This window comes from Aegilops tauschii, chromosome 2 (genome assembly GCF_002575655.3).
Source record: "Aegilops tauschii subsp. strangulata cultivar AL8/78 chromosome 2, Aet v6.0, whole genome shotgun sequence".
NCBI lineage: Eukaryota > Viridiplantae > Streptophyta > Magnoliopsida > Poales > Poaceae > Aegilops > Aegilops tauschii.
In genome coordinates this window covers 245,116,332-245,136,986 of record NC_053036.3, presented here as the reverse complement: position 1 = coordinate 245,136,986, position 20,655 = coordinate 245,116,332, and the positions used below count along the sequence as shown (strand labels likewise).

The 20,655-nt window shown below is 43.1% G+C and overlaps 1 long non-coding RNA gene across 1 annotated transcript; it reads left to right on the top strand.

Moving 5' to 3' along the window:
- The first annotated feature begins 13,789 nt into the window (after positions 1 to 13,789).
- LOC141042005 (uncharacterized) lies at positions 13,790 to 14,701 on the top strand. The gene is made up of 2 exons (XR_012203812.1): positions 13,790 to 13,981; positions 14,306 to 14,701. It is a non-coding gene; the product is annotated as an uncharacterized lncRNA (long non-coding RNA).
- Positions 14,702 to 20,655: the final 5,954 nt, after the last annotated feature.

Sequence of the window (20,655 nt, the reverse complement as noted above, 5' to 3'; positions counted from 1 at the left end):
CTGTGCTTCAGTGTCATCCCTGGATCGGTAATGCTGTCACACACAGTACTTGAAGGATTTATAACATAGTAGCAATCACACACTTATTACATCGAATGTCTCAAAAGATAACTTATTACAATAAATATGGCATAAGGCCATCTAAAACGATAACAGCGGAAGGCTTGGAAGATAAAGTGAGTCCATCAACTCCAATGGCATAGCTGAGCTGCACGGCAATGACCTAACGAACCTTACTCCTCGTCTGAAAAGTCTGCAACATAATACGTTGCAGCCCGAAAACGGGTCAGCACATGGAATATGCTGGCAATATAACGCAGTAGAGCAAGAATAGAATAATGCTATCACTACATGCATATTTGGCTGGTGGAAAGCTCTATGGTTACAGTCTTGCGAAAAGCCAATTTTTCCCTACAACAAAGGAATAAATTTTATTTTAACTATCATGGTAGTTGAAACATCATTGAGAAGGTTCCTCCAACTCAATCCCAATTAAAGTAATTATCAACCCAACATATTAGATTAGAGTGATGAGATACATATGATAATCCAAGTACTAGATAATGTCCATAACCGGGGACACGGCTAACTCTCTGCAGAGGTTTGCGCACTTTTCCCCACAAGACTCGATCGCCTCCGTTGAATTTCTCGCACTATATGGTGTTTGAGAAACGGATGACCGAGACACAGTCTTTCAGAAGCATTAACTCTAACCTCGGGTAGACAGTACCAACCTACATCCCTCTACATCTGCTAGCCTACCACTGGAAGAGGTCATGCAAATTATTCAACTATGCTAGAGCCCACAATAGCTTGTGGCTGCACACGGAAGTTTCTAGCATGAAATATCTCAGTTCCCTTTGAGCCTGGGTGGCGGACCATAGGATTATCACACGGGTACTCCGGGATATCCTAGGACAACACTGGATTCTCCAGGTGCCCGACAAGCAATCCACCTAGATGTGTATTAAAGTTGCCACCTTAAGTGGAACCATTAATTAACCATCTCACATCTGTCATGGATTCACTCACCCAAACCACATCTACGAGCATAGCATAGCAATATAAGCAATACGTAGAAGTAACTCCCAAGGGTCTGATAATAACAGGGCAATAGGTTCTACCTCATCAACTACTTCCCAATACCCACAAGTTAATCACATCCTAATCATGCAGTGTTTGAGGATTGGAGCTAATGCATAAAAACTGGGTATGAAAAGAGTATGATCAATGTGTTACTTGCCTTGCTGACGATCCGCAAAACCTAGAGACTCGTAGTAGCACGCTTCGCACTCCGGGAATTCTATCGCAAACAAACAATAGCATACATAAGCAATCAAGCAAAGATGCACGGGTAAATCTCAAATAAGAAGATCTAACCAGAAAGTTCAACTTAAGAACCCCGGTTTGCAAAAAGAATCAAATCAAACGGAGCAACGAAACTCAAACTGCGAAAGAAACAAGATTCGATTACTAATCTTGACTAAAGTCAAATTTTACAGTACCAAAATCTCATTCAAGTTGGTTAAACAGAAAGAGGGTTTCGAGACGAAGATCTAGGCGCTTGAATCGCCTGATTCCGATAAACGAGCGAGAAGATAAACTAAAACGAAAATCGGATCAGAAATCCCGATCGAAAATAATCGTGAAAAACCCGAGAAAAAGAAAAAACTGACGAACAGGCTAACGAACGAACGTTCGCTGTCTGTGACTAACGGGCGAAAACCGTTCGTTAAAAGGAACGTGCTGACGAACGTCCGCTAAATAAACTAAACCGAGAAAACCGGCGAACCGAAGAAAAACGTAACTAGGTTTTTTTTTAAACGACGGTTTTTACCTAAACCGAAAAAACCCGGACGGCGAGATTTGCGAACTCCGGCGCGGCTCCAGCGGCTTCCGGCGAGCGAGGCGGCGGCTCGGGCGACGGTGGGGTGGCGCGGGTGGTGCGGCGGCGGCGGCGGCGGCTGGCGGCGAGGCGAGGCGCGGCAGGCGACGGGCGCTGCGGGCGGCGGCGGCTGGCGGTGAGGCGAGACGAGGCAAGCGGCGGCGATTGCTGCTGCTGCTGTTTGCGGCGGCAGGGTGGCGATTCGGGGGCGGCGGCGGCGGCTAATAAAGGGGAGAGGGCGGGTGGCTTGCGGGAGGGGGCGGGAGGTGTCCCGGGCGGCGACGGCGGCGGCTGCCGAGTCCTGGCCGGACTCGGGCACGACGGAGGCGGTGGCGCGGTGCGGGCCGGCCTGGCTCGGCTAGGCCTTGGCCCAGTCGGGCACGGAAGTTTTTTTTAACAGATTCCGCCAAAAATAAATCCTAGAAAAATAAATAAAAATCTAAAAATGCCAAAACAAATTTTCGCCGTCTAAATAAAATATTTAGAACAAGATGAACATTTTTTGGCCCTAAAATGCAATTTTGAAAACGTGCAATTTTTCCTATGCAAATAAAATAGCAATAAAATCCAAAGAAAACAAATATTTTATTTTAATAAGTCATATTATCCCCTCTCATATATTTTAATATGAAATATTTTCGGAGAGAAAAATAATTAAAACAAATAATCCTTGTTTCTATATTTGATAAAATTCAAATATGAAAACAGTGAAATCCCCAACTCTCTCCGAGGGTCCTTGAGTTGCTTAGAATTTCGAGGATTGCAAAACGAAATGCAAATAAATTATGCTATGCATGAATGACCTATGTATAACATTCCAAATTGAAAATTTGGGATGTTACAAACCTACCCCCCTTAAGATGAATCTCGCCCTCGAGATTCGGGTTGGCTAGAGAATAGGTGCGGGTGCTCTTTGCGAAGATCATCCTCTCGTTCCCAGGTGGCTTCATCCTCGGTGTGGTGGCTCCACTGAACTTTGCAAAACTTGGTAACCTTGCCGCGGGTGACTCGGCTGGCAAATTCAAGAATCCTGACTGGCTTCTCCTCATAGGTCAGATCACTGTCCAACTGAATCGCTTCCAAGGGCACTGCATCTCTTAGTGGTATATCGGCCATCTCCGCATGACACTTCTTCAACTGGGAAACATGAAACACATCATGAACTCCTGACAGTCCTTCTGGTAACTACAACTTGTAGGCAACCTCTCCCATACGTTCTAGAATTCGGTACGGTCCTACAAATCTTGGGGCTAACTTTCCCTTAACTCCAAAACGTTTCACTCCTCGCAGAGGTGACACTCGCAGATATGCTCTGTCTCCAATTTCATAGGTTACTTCCTTGCGTTTCGAATCTGCATAACTCTTCTGCCTGGACTAAGCTACCTTCAGTCTATCGCGAATCAACTTAACCTTCTCTTCAGACTCCTTGATCAAATTTGGTCCAAACAACTGTCGGTCTCCAACTTCATCCCACATCAACGGTCTTCTGCATCTTCGTCCATACAGGGCTTCGAACAGTGCCATCTTCAAACTGGCTTGATAGCTATTGTTGTATGAGAACTCCACGTGGGGCAAATTGTCATCCCAACTAGATCCATAATCTAGTGCACAAGCTCTCAACATATCCTCCAGAATCTGGTTGACTCTCTCGGTCTGTCCATCTGTCTGCGGATGGAATGCTGTACTGAACTCTAGCCTTGTACCCAAAGTCTGGTGCAATTGATGCCAAAACTTTGAGGTAAACTGTGTTCCTCTATCTGATACGATGGTCCTTGGAACTGCATGCAGACATATGATCCTGGTCATGTATATCTTGGCCAACTTCGCGCTTGTATAGGTGGTTTTCACTTGGATAAAGTGAGCCACTTTGGTCAAGCGATCAACTACTACCCATATAGAATCATATCCTGATTTGGTCCTAGGCAATCCGGTGATAAAATCCATGCCAAGCTTATCCCACTTCCATTCGGGTATTGGCATAGGCTGTAGCAATCCTGCTGGCTATTGATGTTCTGCCTTCACTCTCTGACATACATCACATACGGCTACATACTCGGTAATATCCTTCTTCATACCAGTCCATCGGAAACGTTCCTTCAAATCCAAATACATCTTGGTGTTTCCGGGGTGTATCGAGTATGGTGAGTCATGAGCCTCCTGAAGTATTAACTTCCTGATCTCTATGTTATTGGGCACATAAACACGGTCCTCAAACCATAAGGTGTCGTGCTCATCCTCACGAAAACCTTTGGCCTTTCCTTTGCTCATTTTCTCTTTATCTCGGCAATCTCTTCTGTCATCATTCTGAGCTTCTCGAATCTTTGCTAACAATGTAGACTGAACTTCCATTGTTGCAACAAAACCTCTAGGAACAATCTCCAATCGAAGTTCCCTGAGTTCCTCTGCTAACTCCTTTGGAAATCCTGTGCTTACGAGGGTGTTAGAATAACTCTTTCGGCTCAAAGCGTCTGCTACGACATTGGCCTTGCCTGGATGATAGTGAAGCTTCATGTCATAATCCTTTATAAGCTCCAACCATCTCCTCTGCCTAAGGTTCAACTCCTTCTGTGTGAAAGTGTACTTCAAACTCTTATGATCAGTGTACACATCACAATGGTTTCCAATAAGGTAATGTCTCCAAGTCTTGAGCGCATGCACTACAGCTGCTAACTCCAAATCATGCATGGCATAATTCAATTCGTGAGGTTTTAGTTGTCGTGAGGCATACGTAACAACTCTTCCGTCCTACATAAGCACACTTCCAAGTCCTAAGCGAGAGGCGTCGCAATACACTTGGAAATCCTTGCGTATATCCGGCAGAATCAGCACTGGGGCTGTAGTCAGACGTTTCTTTAACTCCTGAAAACTTGCCTCACATTCCTCCGTCCATTTAAATTTGGTATCCTTCTTCAATAACTCCGTCATTGGCTTCGCAATCTTGGAAAAATTCTCAATGAATCTCCGATAGTATCCTGCGAGTCCAAGAAAATTGCGGATCTCGCTAACTGAAGTGGGTGCCAACCATTCAGTGACTGACTGAACCTTGGTGGGGTCTACTGTTATACCTTCTCCTGATATAACATGTCCAAGGAATCCAACTTCCTTCAACCAAAACTCACATTTGCTGAACTTGGCATACAATTGATGTTCCCTGAGTTTCTCGAGAACTAAACGCAAATGCTCCTTGTGCTCCTCTTCATTGTTCGAGTATACCATTATATCATCCATGAACACCACAACAAACTTATCCAAATATTCCATGAACACCTTGTTCATCATGCTCATGAAATAGGCAGGGGTGTTAGTCAGTCCAAATGACATGACCGTATACTCATATAACCCGTACCTTGTGGTAAATGCGGTCTTTGGTATATCCTTCTCTCGAATTTTTAGCTGGTGATATCCTGATCGTAGATTGATCTTTGAAAACACTTTAGCTCCTTGCAGCTGGTCAAACAAATCATTGATCATCGGCAAAGGGTATTTGTTCTTGATCGTCACCTCATTCAACGCCCAATAATCAACAACCATCCTCAATGATCCATCCTTCTTCTCAACCAAGAGCACTGGGGCTCCCCACGGTGATGAACTTCGTCGAATGTAACCTTTCTCCAATAAATCCTTGATCTGCTTCTTAATCTCCTCCAGATCATTTGCGAGCATCCGGTATGGTCTCTTCGATATGGGCCCGGTGCCTAGCAACAGTTCTATCAAAAACTCGATGTCCCGATCTGGCGGCATGCCTGGTAATTCCTCTGGAAATACATCTGGGTAATCCTTTACGACGGGCACTTCCTCCTGAACAACTCCTGAGAGGGAATTTACTTGGGTTCTCCTTGCCGTATGCCTGGATACATACTTGATCCTTTTTCCCTCCGGGGTGGTGAGATAAATCGACTTACTAGCACAGTCAATGCTTCCTCCATACTTTGACATCCAGTCCATGCCTAATATCACATCCAATCCTTGTGACTCCAAAATTATTAGGTCGGACGGGAAAACATGGCTACCAATGGTGAAAGGTATCCGGTCGCACCATCGGCTAGCTATATACTCTGCTCCAGGTGAACTTACTAACAGAGGGGTCCTAAGGGCTTGGGTTGGTAGTTTAAACTTATCCACGAATCCCCTTGATATGTATGAATGTGATGCACTAGTATCAATAAGAACAAGGGCGCTAAAAGACTTAACCAAAAACTTACCGATAACTGCGTCTGGCTGCCCTTCAACCTCCTCCACGTTTACATGGTTCACTTGTCCTTTGTTGAATGGATTGGGTTTTTTCCCAGCGCTCCCGTTACCATTTCCATTCTTCGCTTCAGGGCACTTCGTGGCATAGTGTCCGGTCTTCCCGCACTTGAAGCAAGTAATGTGACTTAGGTCTCTCTTGGCGGGTGTGGCTGGATTGGAGCGGTTCTGATTGTTGCTTGTTCCGTTCCCAGTCCCATTCTTGGAACCATTGTGGTTGTGAGAACTCCCTCCATTGTGGGTGTGACCTCCATGGTTATGGACAAGTCCTCCCGAGTTCGGGGTTAAACGAGGCTTCAGCTGAGCCCCTGAATTGTACCTTCCTTGTCCATACTTCCTCTTACGGTTCTCGATCTGCTACAGCTTCCCTTCAATCATAAGAGCCTTATCTACCAACTCCTGGTAGTTGTTGAATGTTGCCACCATCAACTGCATGCTCATCTCATCGTTCAACCATTTTATAAACTTCTCCTGCTTCGCGACATCTGTGGCCACATCGTCAGGGGCATAGCGAGATAACTTGCTAAACTCATCCACGTACTGAGCTACAGTACGGTTCCCCTGGCGTAAGTTGCGAAACTCACGCTTCTTCATGCTCATAGCTCCAGTTGAGACGTGGGCTGTGCGGAAAGCTTGCTGAAACTGATCCCAAGTGACGTTGGCTATGGGGAAAGTGGCTGTGTAATTCTCCACCATGAGGCTGCTGGTCCATCCAATTGATGTGCGGCAAAGTGTACCTTCTCAGCATCTGTCACTACAAGAAATATGTCAACTAGTGACCTTCTGTCAGTGACCCTGGAAGAATTGGTCATAGATCTATGACCATTTGAGACCAATTGGTCAAAAGCTGTTCGGCGGGCTCCAAAACCTAAACTATATCGACCATTTTGGTCAGAAAGGTCGTAATTTCCTCACATGAAATGGTCATAAAGCAGACAGCACTAGTCCGGTGCCTTATTTCTAGCTGATCATGACCAATGTTGATGGTCATAACCTTGTGAATTGTGGTGGATTGGTATGACTTGGCGCCACCTCATAGTTTTGCCTATGTGTCATGTCCATGTGTCAATTTTTGCCCTAGGTTGTGAAGCAACCTATATTTCTGTCATTCCCAAAATTCCCAAAAAATCTCAAACTCTTTGGGTCATATCTTCATCAAATATGTAAAAATCCTTCCTTGCCTAGTTCAAAAATAATTCAACAATATTCATTTTCCTATTCTATTCACAATAGCACTTTATGAAGGAAGTACTATTGATATATTCTTGATTGCCCTCAAAATGTTTGGGCACTTTTTCCTATCCAAATCATTGCCTCATGACAAAATTTAGCTCCATTTTCCAAGCAAATCTTCCTCGGCAAATTTCCAAAGTTTTTGTCCACCTAGAAGCATTGTGAAGGAAGTACCTTTTTTATATATCCAAATGACATGAAATTTATACAGTTCCTTCATATGCCCAAATTATCACCCTCCTCCAAATTGCAGCTCATTCGAATCATCTATGTGAGCCCAGGTTAAATTTATATTTTATGGCCAGATTGGCACGTTGCAAAGCAAGTGTTATCTAGACCCTTCCTATTACCCTCAAACTTTTTGGGCACTCTTCCATACCCAAATCATCGCCACATGATAATATTCAGCTCCATTTTCCTGGTAAATCTTTCTCAGGAAATTTCCAAAGTTTCTACCTCGAGAGAAGCTTTGTGAAGTAAGTACTAGCTAGGCTTACCTAAATGATCTGAAAATTTACAAGCGCATGACCATACCTATGTAACTTACCTACACCAAATTTGAGCTCATTTCATTCATCCAATTTCTCTCGCTAATTTTCCGAAGTTTCTGTCTAGAGAAGAGCATTGTGAAGGAAGTACCACTTTGGCATGTCCAAATGGTATCAATTTTCTACAGTGCTTTCCTATGCCCAAATAACCATCCTCCACCAAATTTCAGCTCAATCCATTCATTATTTTGAGCCCAGCTTCAACATTCATATTTTTGTCCAGTGTGGTACTTTGCAAAGCAAGTACCACCTAGGATCCTCCTTTTGAGCTGAAAATTAGTGAAGATATTACTCTTAGTAGATGATCATCCTCAGCCAAAACTCACGCCCATTGGCCATGTGCATTTCCCGTACCGCTAATCAAACACTTGGCTGCTAATTCATCTTTGAGCATAGGTCGGTCTCCTCGTGAGATTATTCTGTTGTAGTTTTCTTCCTAGCACCTACATGGGGAGTGCCCAACCCACTAGACATGCCTAGGCCTCCCAGAACGCATGTCAACGCCAAGGTCACGCGGTGACCACGCGGCGGGCATGCGGGTTTACGCGCTTTGGACTTGGGGCCTTGGGCCACCATCCAAAACTCGACGTATCGCCACCAAACCATGTATTTATGCTTAAATAGATACTTATGTAACTAGAAATAATTTTTGGAAAAAATAAAGAGCAAACAATAAGGTAGCTGCAATTCATATTTGACTCGCTTCCTACTGAATCGCCGGAAATTTGTCTTTTTCACCAGAGGTGGATCAAAACTTTTGAAACCCAACCATTTTGTCAATTGTGCATTAAATATGGCCTAGTATTTTATAAAATTGATTAGGTCCACTTTTGCAACAAATATATGGTAGGTCCTTCACAAAAAAACTCATTTCAGGCACTCAAAAAATGGAAAATGAATTTTCCGTGCAAAGAAAATGAGAACTCCCTTAGGCAACATTGTTTGGAATTCCAAGGTGCACCCTTGTACACAATATGAGATCATTTGAACAAACTATGCCATGAATGTGGCCATAAGATTGATCATTTGGCTTGAAAGCCATGAATCTTCACGCATGATAGCCCATTTCTAATAACACTTTTTTAAAATAATTTTCGTATTATAAGTTTATTATTTTTCCTGGAAACTTGGTCACATATAATGACACGATTCGAAGGTTTTCCAATTTTTTGATTTCTTTTGAATTTTTTATGCCCGTTTCAAAATGCGGTCAAAACGGCGGGCATGACCGTTCCTAGCTAGTGGTTGAATCTTGGATTTTTTGGGTGTTTCTATGATTAAATAGATACTTATATACCTATAAATGATTTTTGTAAAAAATAAAGAGCAAACTATGAGGCAGTTGCAGTTCAAATTTGACCCGCTTCCTACTGAATCGATGAAAATTTGTATTTTCACGAGAGGTGGATCAAAGCTTTTCACACCCAACCATTTGGTCAATTGTGCATTAAATATGCCCTAGTATTTTAGAAAATTGATTTGGTACAATTTTGCAACAAATATTTGGTAGGTCCTTCACAAAAAAGCTCATTTTGGGCACTCAAAAAATGGAAAATGATTTTTTCGTGCAAAGTAAATGATAACTTTCTTAGGCAACATTGTTTGTTATTTCAAGTGGACCCTTGTGCACAATATGAGATCATTTGAACAAACTATGCCATGAATGTGGCCATAAGATTGATCATTTGGCTTGAAAGCCATGAATCTTCACACATGATAGCTCATTTCTGAGAACACTTTTTAAAAAGAATTGCCGTATTACAATTTTATTATTTTTTATGGTAACTTGGTCACATATAATGACACAATGCGAAAGTTTTCCAATTTTTTGATTTTCTTTGAATTTTTTATGCCCGTTTCAAAATGCGGTCAAAACGGCAGGCATGACCGTTCCTATCTAGTGGTTGAATCTTGGAAATTTTTTGGTGTTTCTCTGATTAAATATATACTTTTGTACCTAAAATGATTTTTGGGAAAAATAAATAGCAAACTATGAGGCAACCACAGTTCAAATTTGACCCGCTTCCACCTGAATGAGCAGAAATTTGTCTTTTTCACGAGAGGTGGATAAAAACTTTTGACACCCAATCATTTGATCAATTGTGCATTAAATATGACCTAGTATTTTACAAAATTGATTTGGTCCAATTTTGCAACAATTATTGGTAGGTCCTTCACAAAAAAACTCATTTTCGACACTCGGAAAAAGGAAAATGATTTTTTCGTCCAAAGAATATGAAAACTTCCTTAGGCAACATTGTTTGCCATTCCAATATGCACCCTTGTGCACAATGTGAGATCATTTGAAAAAACTATGCCATGAATGTGGCCATAAGATTGATCATTTGGCTTGAAAGCCATGAATCTTCACACATGATAGCTCCTTTCTGAGAACACTTTTTTAAAATAATTGTCGTATTACAGGTTTATTATTTTTCTGGTAACTTGGTGACATATAATGACACACCGCGAAGGTTTTCCAATTTTTTGATTTTTTTGAATTTTTTATGCGTGTTCCAAAATGTGGTCAAAACGGTGGGCATGGCCATTCCTAGCTAGTGGTTGAATCTTGGAAAACTTTTGGTGTCTCTCTGATTAAATAGATACTTATGTACCTAGAAATGATTTTTTGAAAAAATAAAGAGCAAACTATGAGGTAGTTGGAGTTCAAATTTGACCCGCTTTCTGCAGAATCAGTGGAAATTTGTCTTTTTCACGAGAGGTGGATCAAAACTTTCGACACCCAACCATTTTGTCAATTGTGTATTAAATATGGCCTAATTGCTTAGAAAAATGATTTGGTCCAATTTTACAACAAATATATGGTAGGTCCTTCACAAAAAAACTCATTTTGGGCACTCGAAAAATGGAAAAATGTTTTTTTCCGTCAATTTGACGAAACGTGGATCAAAAGCATTTTACATAAAATCATTTGGTCAATTATACATAAAATTTGGTCTAATACATAGAGTTGGTAGGTTCGTCACAACAAAACTATTTTTTATACTTCAAAAATGAAAAATGCTTTTCTCCTACAAAAGAACTAATTTTTAATCAATTACGACCTATTTATATGGTCATAATGTCATCAAGGCCTTTATTGCATTCTGATTGGTCCACGAGCACCTCACGCGGATCATGCATCGACCACCATTGGATAGGCCCGGATCCGACGGCAGCCCTCTTCCCCCATCCCCTCTACCCCTCATCCCTCTCATCCCCCTCCCGAATCAGCGCAGCTCCTCTCACCCCTCGTCCAAACCCTAGCCGCGCCCTCCTCTGTGCGCCGCCGCCCCCATCGATTCCGCCCAACACCGCCGTCCCCTTCCACTCGCTCTCCTCCATGAGCCGGATCGCCACCTCCTCCGGCTCCCCTTCCACTAACTCTCCCGTGAAGGCCGATATGGACGTTCGACGGCCTCGGCTCCCGGATTCCGCACACCCACTCCGCTCCATCTGCTCTGATCTGATTCGATCTCGGCTTCCTCCCCAAGCCACGCGATGCGAGACCAGCTCCGGCTCCCGCTCCGGCCATGGCGGCGACCATCCAGTCCGTGAAGGCCCGTCAGATCTTCGACAGCCGCGGCAACCCCACTGTCGAGGTACGGACACGCACCCATCCCCCATCCCCCGTCTCCCCGATCTGTGCGCCGTCGGTCCGGTTCGGCTCGATCTGGTAGCGGTGGTAGCGATAGCGGCTAGCGGGTGCCGCTCTCGTGTGTGGCAGCGGCTTGGCTTTGATTGCGCGGCCGATCTTGTCCGGTAGGGGTCCGAGGAGCGCTGTCTGGGGTTTCTGAATTCCCCTCGGCTATATTTTTTGGGGGTTTAGGTTATGCTATGGATTCCACGCGAGGTGGCGGTTTGTTCGCTCAGATGCTGTGGCGCGTGCGATTTTCGCCTTGCCTGCTCGTCTTGGCATCTGTTTTTTTGGTTGTATCCACAGATCGATTGGTTCGTCATGCTTATGCTCGGCTTGTGCTTGCTGAAAGGCGCTGCCAATATGGGGCTTCCAAACTTGTCACTAACGAGTTGTTCGCCTGCAACCAGAGGGGTCTACTGCCGTGAAGAATCCCAACCACGAGTATTTACATGTACATGCTGGAATTATCTAGACAAGTGCATGTACATAGAGGCTAGCAGCCTATAGTACTACAATAGCAGTTTACTTCTCACGGAGTGCAGTTTACTTCTCACGGAGTGCTACATGCATGGAAGCATCTTACTTCTCTCAAAAGTAGTGTGATGTGTGCTATAGAAAAGAGTGAACATTTTTTTCCATGTGAAGAAAAGAGTGTATACATGGCAATACTGCTGGTCGCTGAGAGAAATACTCAAAAGAACCAGTAGAATTTTTGTATTTAGATTTTACTTTATTTTTCTTAACATGATGTTAAGTTATTTAACATGCTGTGAGGTCAATGATACGCAAATGAAATAGATTTTACAAGAAACCTCTGACTAAAAGAAGTGAAAATTACTGCATCAAACTAATTTACTCCCAGCGGTGCATCAACTGGTGGGTCATTTTGTTATTACATCAATCACTGTTTTACTTTCAACCTTTATAATCAAGTTTTGCCTCCCTTCATGTCTAGTGAAGGGACACAATGTTCCTGTCATAATTATTGTCTGAAGCTAATCTTGTCTGAATCATCTCTCTTTTGTAGGTGTCTATGAAGCTTTGGAGCTGAGGGACGGTGGATCTGACTACTTGGCCTAGGGTGTTTCCAAGGTTTACATTCGTTTGACCGAATTATATACCACCATAGAATTCTACACCATGTGGTGAACTTAAGTATCTTAGTGACTTCATTTGATGTGTGTATTTATGTTGATTTTAATCTTCTGTTGCTCTGAAAATGTACCTCACTGACCATCTGTCTATTTATTGTGTACTTCTTGCATGAAGATGCGACTAGTGATGCGGCGCACCAAGCAGCTGTAGGGGAAGGGGGTCTCCTGCTCGAGGAGGCGGAGTAGGGGTGTGCCCAGCTGGCAGCCCTGTCCTACTCGTGGGGGAGGGACGGGAGGGGTCTGCTCCTCTGCTTTCATTGCGACCGCGGCAGGTAGCTCCTCCATCTCCCTCCCCCTCTTCCTCTGCTCACTACTTCTGCTGCGAAGTTGAGGAATATGTGATGCACTTGTCCCAAGGAATTTTAGAGGGATCTGTATGAACAAGTCATGTTTTTATTTTATTTTATGTAAGTTGTTAGTTATCAAACAGAGAGAGAAGATGAGCTCCTGCTTGGATTTTTTTCTGCCAGCACATGATTTGTATGTATGCAATCATCATCTTGCGTGTGTGAGCTGGTTCCTTGCTTGGGCATCGCGTCGATGACCAAGTGTTAGTGCCGATTTGTTGTGGTGGTGCTCATCTGGCCATTGATTTCTTGCTGATAATTAGGTGCTAAAGAATGCTACAGTTTTATTAGGATGTGGTTGAAACCATTGGATGGCCTTCGTGGACTTGCTAACAATACTGGTCTCATGTTTTGTTTCCTTTCTGGACAGGTTACGGTTTAAGTGTTGCTGCTGTTTAGTACTAAGTGCTTAACTTAACTAAGCTTGAGCTACTAAAACCCACTCTCAAATTCATGAATTCCTGTTTTGTGCAACTTCAATGTTGAGCTCCTCTCCTCGCTGAGCCATGGCCGTCGATTTTCATTTCGTCGACCACCACCCCAGCTACCTTCTTGTGTAATCAAATTTGTTGATGTATGCATGTACATATATATGTATTAGGCTGGGTAGTTCAACTCTAGTTTTCTTTCCAACTCATTCATATATATGGTGGAAATTGTGCAGGTTCCATGGTGCCAAGTGGCCTCTGGCCATCTTGAATTGGAACTCCAGTAGCTAGTGGATGTTGCTACCGCAATTTTCTCCTGAGCATGATTCCGTCGACAGTTGGGTTAAGTGACTGCTGGTGTTGAACGTGCTTTTGCAGATCGAGTTATGAATGTGCTTGCTGCTCACCTTCTTCGGCTACATCCCTGGCATCATCTACGCCGTCTGGGTCATCACTAAGTAGGTGTCGGAGGGGCTCCTCACCTCTGGCTGCCTCTAGGTATGCATGCACCGATGCACCTCGGGGGAACTTGTCATGTTTCCCGGTTATTTTCTGTTCAGTACAGTCCTCTGCAGAATTTACAAAAGCAATTTTTACTGTATGAAGAAACTAAATAGATATAGTCCATCGTATTCTTAACAACACAAAACGATGCATCTTCCAAGCGAAAGTAATTTTGCATATCCAAAAGAGAAGCGCCCTGCAGCCTGTTGTTACTTCCATCTCTGTTCCAAAAACAGAGGAACCATCTTTTTTGGTTCAGATAATTGCGAGGAAATTCCTGAACTGATCCCTGCTTCCTCTGGTTGTTGTTTGTGCCAGGTGACCCAAGGTTGCTGAAGAGGAGCAGCAGCCGCACAAGAGTGTCTAAAGATGACTCCTCCGTTTCTAACCCATCCCCTTCCTTCCACTGTTTTGGATGATGAACTTGATCCTGCTTAATTAATTAATTTCTCATCGTGCTTAAATAGCTGTAAATGTGCCCCCTTACTGAAGAAGAAGAAGAAGAAGATAATATGAATGTAATTTAATTGGATGGTCCCATTCATCGTGCTTAATTAGCTATAAATGTGCCTCCCTTACTGAAGAAGATAAGAATCCATATGTGTTATGCAAAATTAACTTTGTCATCTTGTAAGCACTCTAGGCAGTGTCTAGAGGGTGAAAATATGAGAACAAAAAAGAATTACTGGATTAATTTAAAACATCCATCCTTTACTCCGTCCATGTCATTGTTATTTACCCCTGGGAGTATTTTTAACTTGAAAATCTCTGGTGAACTGCCATTTGGAGTACATTTGCTTGCTCTGTTAATTTTTTTGGGTTACTCCATCTTGCTCTGTTAAGTAAAATTTGATATGTGGAGTAGCAGCAGTAAGCTAGACCCTCCATCTTGCTCTGTACATTGTCAAAGCTACCCCAAGTTAGCAGCAGTACTGTTAACTTCTCAATTTTCTTGGATTACATTTAACTTCTAGTACTCCAGTACTCCAGTAATTTTGCTTAGAGTATTTAACAAGATTGAACTGTACATGTGTGGAGTAATTTTGCTAGGAGTATTTAACAAGATTGAACAAGATTTAACTTGTCAACATTTAACAGTATTTCCAGTAAGTATTCTGAACATGCTTCTGAATATTTCTAGATTTTGAACATGCAAGCAAATCTACAGGAGTATACAAGTTCTTGCGGTAGATATTGCAAGTGTTTTATCTAAACATGTACTCTCACCAAAGATATTTCAAGTGGTCTGACCAGATTTTCTCAGTTTGCAAGTTTACTTACTTTTCCAGTTAATTAACTGGACATCTTGGAGTAGTTAGAAAATCATGAATTATTTGCAGAAAACCATAGAAGTATTGTACTCCAGTGTGCATTACTTACATAAACTTGCTTGCAAGCTTATTTTCTGACTCGCATATTCTGAAACTGAAAAAGCTTAGTTAATTTCTGTAGTACTTTGGGTGAAAATAGAATGGTTGCATCCTGCACAACATACTTTGAGTGAATGTTGAGTACTGTATGCACTTGTGTAATAGATGTTGGTTGATGAATGCCTGGGTGTGTCACTGCTTGTTCCATGCTACTTTTAGGAATTGTTTATTTTTGTGTTATGACAACTTCACTGCATCCTGCCGAAGCTGATAGTCAGTGTCTCAGTAACAGAAATAACTCAAAAGCTATACCTTTAGCTGTGCTGGCAATCGAATGTATATAATCGTAACCGTGAAACTAGTTATTACCGTAGCCAGCAGATCTCTTTAGTAAGCAGTAACTGGTAGTTCTCATAATCCATCCCATAGATTACTGCCCCAATGTGTGTTCCAAGGGCTTTACCTGTTAGAATTGATGCTTGTTTCTACTAAGTGTTGCACTTGTTTCTACTAAGTTTTAACTGTGAATTTGTTGTTTCACATATACTAGATACAACTGATGCCTTGAAGAAGTCAGCTCCCCTTGGATGGTACAGTGTAGCAAATCAATGTTGATTCATTCATTCTTTGGTGAGTGCACACTACTAGCACATTCTTTGCTGTGATCAAGTGCGACCCATATCCAGTTGTTTGCTCACATTATTATTTGGTTATGCCATGCCGCTGCCATTGTTTGCTTAAGCATGATTTGCTCCAACCTGGCATTGTGTTGTACTAGTACTAGTACATACTTCAATTGCATGCATGCATGTTTGCCGTTGCCTGAACTGTTTGACTGTGACCTGTTGTACTATCCATATGTTACTTGATCATTTGCAAAATATATCTCAGTTTTCCCTGTAATGAGAATGTTATATGCATGGTTTCCTGTTAAATTTAAAGTTCTGCAGCAAATTTTCATCGTTATGAGAATTTTATATTCATGAATTCACTTGATTATGTTTCTAAATTTTCATAATTTATTATTTGCAGATGCTGGCTTTCATTCTTCCAAAGTTGGGTGTACAGGAGGAAGAAGAATCCCGAAGATAAACCACACCCAGCAATGCGTTTTAGCTCACTAGAGATAGTTATGCTCGCAGCTAGTTATGTGTATATTTAGTTGTATTTTATAACTGAATACCAGAATTGTACAATGCTTGGCTGTTGTATGAAATATTATGCCTTATTGGCTCTTTTTGAATCAAAATATCTAATTGCACAAATATAGAACTGACGTGTGGTACCCGAAAAGTAAACCTGGTAATTGGTTCCCATTTGACTAGTGAGACCTACTTTAAAATAGAAAACAAACAAAAGAAAACTGACAAGTGGTCTGAAAAAAGGCCGAGGCCCAAAAAAATTTGCATTGTAAAAGGCTTTGGCCCAAAACATAAAAGGCTATTGGGCTTGGCCCATGTAGCTTACCCAAATTGAAAGAAAAAAACAACAAATGGGCTGAATTATTGGGCCCGGCCCATGTAAAACACCGAATCGGACCGGGCTGAATCTTGTCAACGACCTTTTCAATTGGTCGCAATTTTGCCACGTCAGCTTGCCATGTCGGATCCGACGTGGCCTGAGCAGAGAGCTAGCGACCAAAATAGAAGGTCATAGGATCAACGACCTTTTGTTTTGGTCGTGGAATTCCACGACCTTCTCACAGAGAAGGTCGTTAATTTTAGTTTACGACTGCCAGCTTTTGACCATTTGTTTTTGGTCACAAAAAGGTCGCAAATGGAAAACAATGACCTTTCAGTGACCAATAGTGATGGTCGCAAGTTGACATATTTCTTGTAGTGTGTGCAACCTGCGGTGGTCAACTCCCTTCCAATACGGCGTAGCCAATCATCAGCAACTATAGGCTCGGTGCTACTGGAAAACACCGGCGGCTGCAATCTCAGAAAGCGAGCTAAGTTGTCAACTGGAGGCGGGTTGTTGTTGTTGTTGTTGCCTTGGTTCTGGACTAACAATTGCATCAAGGCATTCTGCTGCTGGATCAACTGAGTGAGCTCTGGCGGGAAGGCAAATCCGGTGTCGCGTCTCGGAGGCATCTGATGGGTTTAGAGGGAAGAGATTAGAATAGAAAAGGGGTCTAGTGAGAAAGCACTACCCATATGCACATGAGACAAACACAATCATATCACTCAATCAATCAAGCAAGGGCATACAAACGGTCTAGAACTATCGTTAAAAAGTGCTCAATTACTACTATATACATGGGGGAAATACTACTAATCATTTGGTGGTCTACTAGAAATTTTGATCGGTGGACGACTCTATGATGTCTGCTCCAGCTTCGTCTTCAAAGTCATCTTCACTAGGGTCAGAGTCGGTGTCGTCGATGATGATGTAGTTCTCCGGGCAGGTGGAATCGTCGTCCTCTCCTCCTGGTGCGGGGTCTCCCATGAATACTCGGATCTTCTTTATGAGGTCGTCATTCTTCTATAGTAGTGTTGCAATTTCTTCCTCATATCCATCGCGTGTAGACTTAAGTTCTTCTTCCAGCTCAGTGATCCTTGTCTTCGCCTTCTTCAAATCTATCATGTCTGCACACATCTAATTCTCGTGGCGTCGAATGTGCTGGTTTAACTCCTGGATGAAAGCTGCAATGGATATGTCCTTCTTGGTGCTGATCATCTCCCATTGCTCATCTTGGCGCCCACACATCTGGTAGATAGTGTCCTTGAGATCCTTGCTGTAGACTTCTTCAATACGTCCCATAGCAATGTGGGCTGCCATGCTCTTGCCTAGACTCCAGGTTGGTGCTTCAAAGGAAAACTCCATGGGCTCAGTAGTTGGCGCGAACGTCCTTCCTGGAAATTGAACTCGAACCATCCAGCGCTCCTCTTCTAGTAAGGTGGCGTTGTAGGTCCCGGTGAAGCTTGGTATTCCGATGTTCAGGTACCTAGTGACTTCCTTCAAGTGGCGTCCAAAGGGTGTGTCTTCATCCGGTTGTGCAAACTTGTTCCTCGAATTCGCCATCCTAAGAGTAGAAAATGGAGAGGAGTTAGAAATGAGTAGAGAAGAGTGACCTATGGCTTATCTTAGTGGTCGTGTCCTACACTCAGCGTGTGCTCTGATACCATCTTGTAGCGACCCGACCTCAAACGGTCAAGTCTCTGTGCTTCAGTGTCATCTTGTAGCTGACACACACAGTACTCGAAGGATTTATAACAGAGTAGCAATCACACACTTATTACATCGAATGTCTCAAAAGAGAACTTATTACAATAAATATGGCATAAGGCCATCTAAAACGATAACAGCGGAAGGCTTGGAAGATAAAGTGAATCCATCAACTCCAACGGCATAGCTGAGCTGCACGGCAACGAGCTAACGAACCTTACTCCTCGTCTGAAAAGTCTGCAACATAATACGTTGCAGCCTGAAAACGGGTCAGCACATGGAATATGCTGGCAATATAACGCAGTAGAGCAAGAACAGAATAATGCTATCACTACATGCATATTTGGCTGGTGGAAAGCTCTATGGTTACAGTTTTGCGAAAAGCCAATTTTTCCCTACAACAAAGGAATAAATTTTATTTTAACTATCATGGTAGTTGAAATATCATTGAGAAGGTTCCTCCAACTCAATCCCAATTAAAGTAATTATCAACCCAACATATTAGATTAGACTGATGAGATACATATGATAATCCAAGTACTAGATACTCAAGATGTCCATAGCTGGGGACACGGCTAACCATGATTAGATTGTACACTCTGCAGAGGTTTGCGCACTTTCCCCACAAGACTCGATCGCCTCCGTTGAATTTCTCGCACTACATGGTGTTTGAGAAACGGATCACCGAGACACAGTCTTTCAGAAGCATTAACTCTAACCCCGGGTAGAAAGTACCAACCTACATCCCTCTACATCTGCTAGCCTACCACTGGAAGAGGTCATGCAACTTACTCAACTATGCTAGAGCCCATAATAGCTTGTGGCTGCACACGGAAGTTTCTAGCATGAAATATCTCAGTTCCCTTTGAGCCTGGGTGGCGGACCTTAGGATTATCACACGGGTACTCCGGGATATCCTAGGACAACACTGGATTCTCCAGGTGCCCGACAAGCAATCCACCTAGATGTGTATTAAAGTTGCCACCTTAAGTGGAACCATTAATTAACCATCTCACATCTGTCATGGATTCACTCACCCAAACCACGTCTACGAGCATAGCATAGCAATATAAGCAATACGTAGAAGTAACTCCCAAGGGTCTGATAATAACAGGGCAATAGGTTCTACCTCATCAACTACTTCCCAATACCCACAAGTTAATCACATCCTAATCATGAAGTGTTTGAGGATTGGAGCTAATGCATAAAAACTGGGTATGAAAAGAGTATGATCAATGTGTTACTTGCCTTGCTGACGATCCGCAAAACCTAGAGACTCGTAGTAGCACGCTTCGCACTCCGGGAATTCTATCTCAAACAAACAATAGCATACATAAGCAATCAAGCAAAGATGCACGGGTAAATCTCAAATAAGAAGATCTAACCAGAAAGTTCAACTTAAGAACTCCGGTTTGCAAAAAGAATCAAATCAAACGGAGCAACGAAACTCAAACTGCGAAAGAAACAAGATTAGATTACTAATCTGGACTAAAGTCAAATTTTACAGTACCAAAATCTTGTTCAAGTTGGTTAAACAGAAAGAGGGTTTCGAGACAAAGATCTAGGCGCTTGAATCGCCTGATTTCGATAAACGAGCGAGAAGATAAACTAAAACGAAAATCGGATCATAAATCGCGATCGAAAATAATCGCGAAAAACTCGAGAAAAAGAAAAACTGACGAACAAGCTAACGAACAAACGTTCGCTGTCTGTGACTAACGGGCGAAAACCGTTCGTTAAAACGAACGTACGGACGAACGTCAGCTAAATAAACTAAACCGAGAAAACCGGCGAACCGAAGAAAAACGGAACTAGGGTTTTTTTTAAACCGACGGTTTTTACCTAAACCGAAAAAACCGGACGGCGAGATTTGCGAACTCCGGCGCGGCTCCGGCGGCTTCCGGCGAGCGGGGCGGCGGCGCGGGCGACGGCGGGGTGGCAAGGGTGGTGCGGCGGCGGCTGGCGGCGAGGCGAGGCGCGGCAGGCGGTGGCTACTGCTACTGCTGTTTGCGGCAGCGGGGTGGCGATTCTTGGGCGGGGGCGGCGGCTTATAAAGGGGAGGGGGCGGGTGGCTTGCGGGAGGGGGCGGGAGGTGTCCCGGGCGGCGAGAGCGGCGGTTGCCGAGTCCTG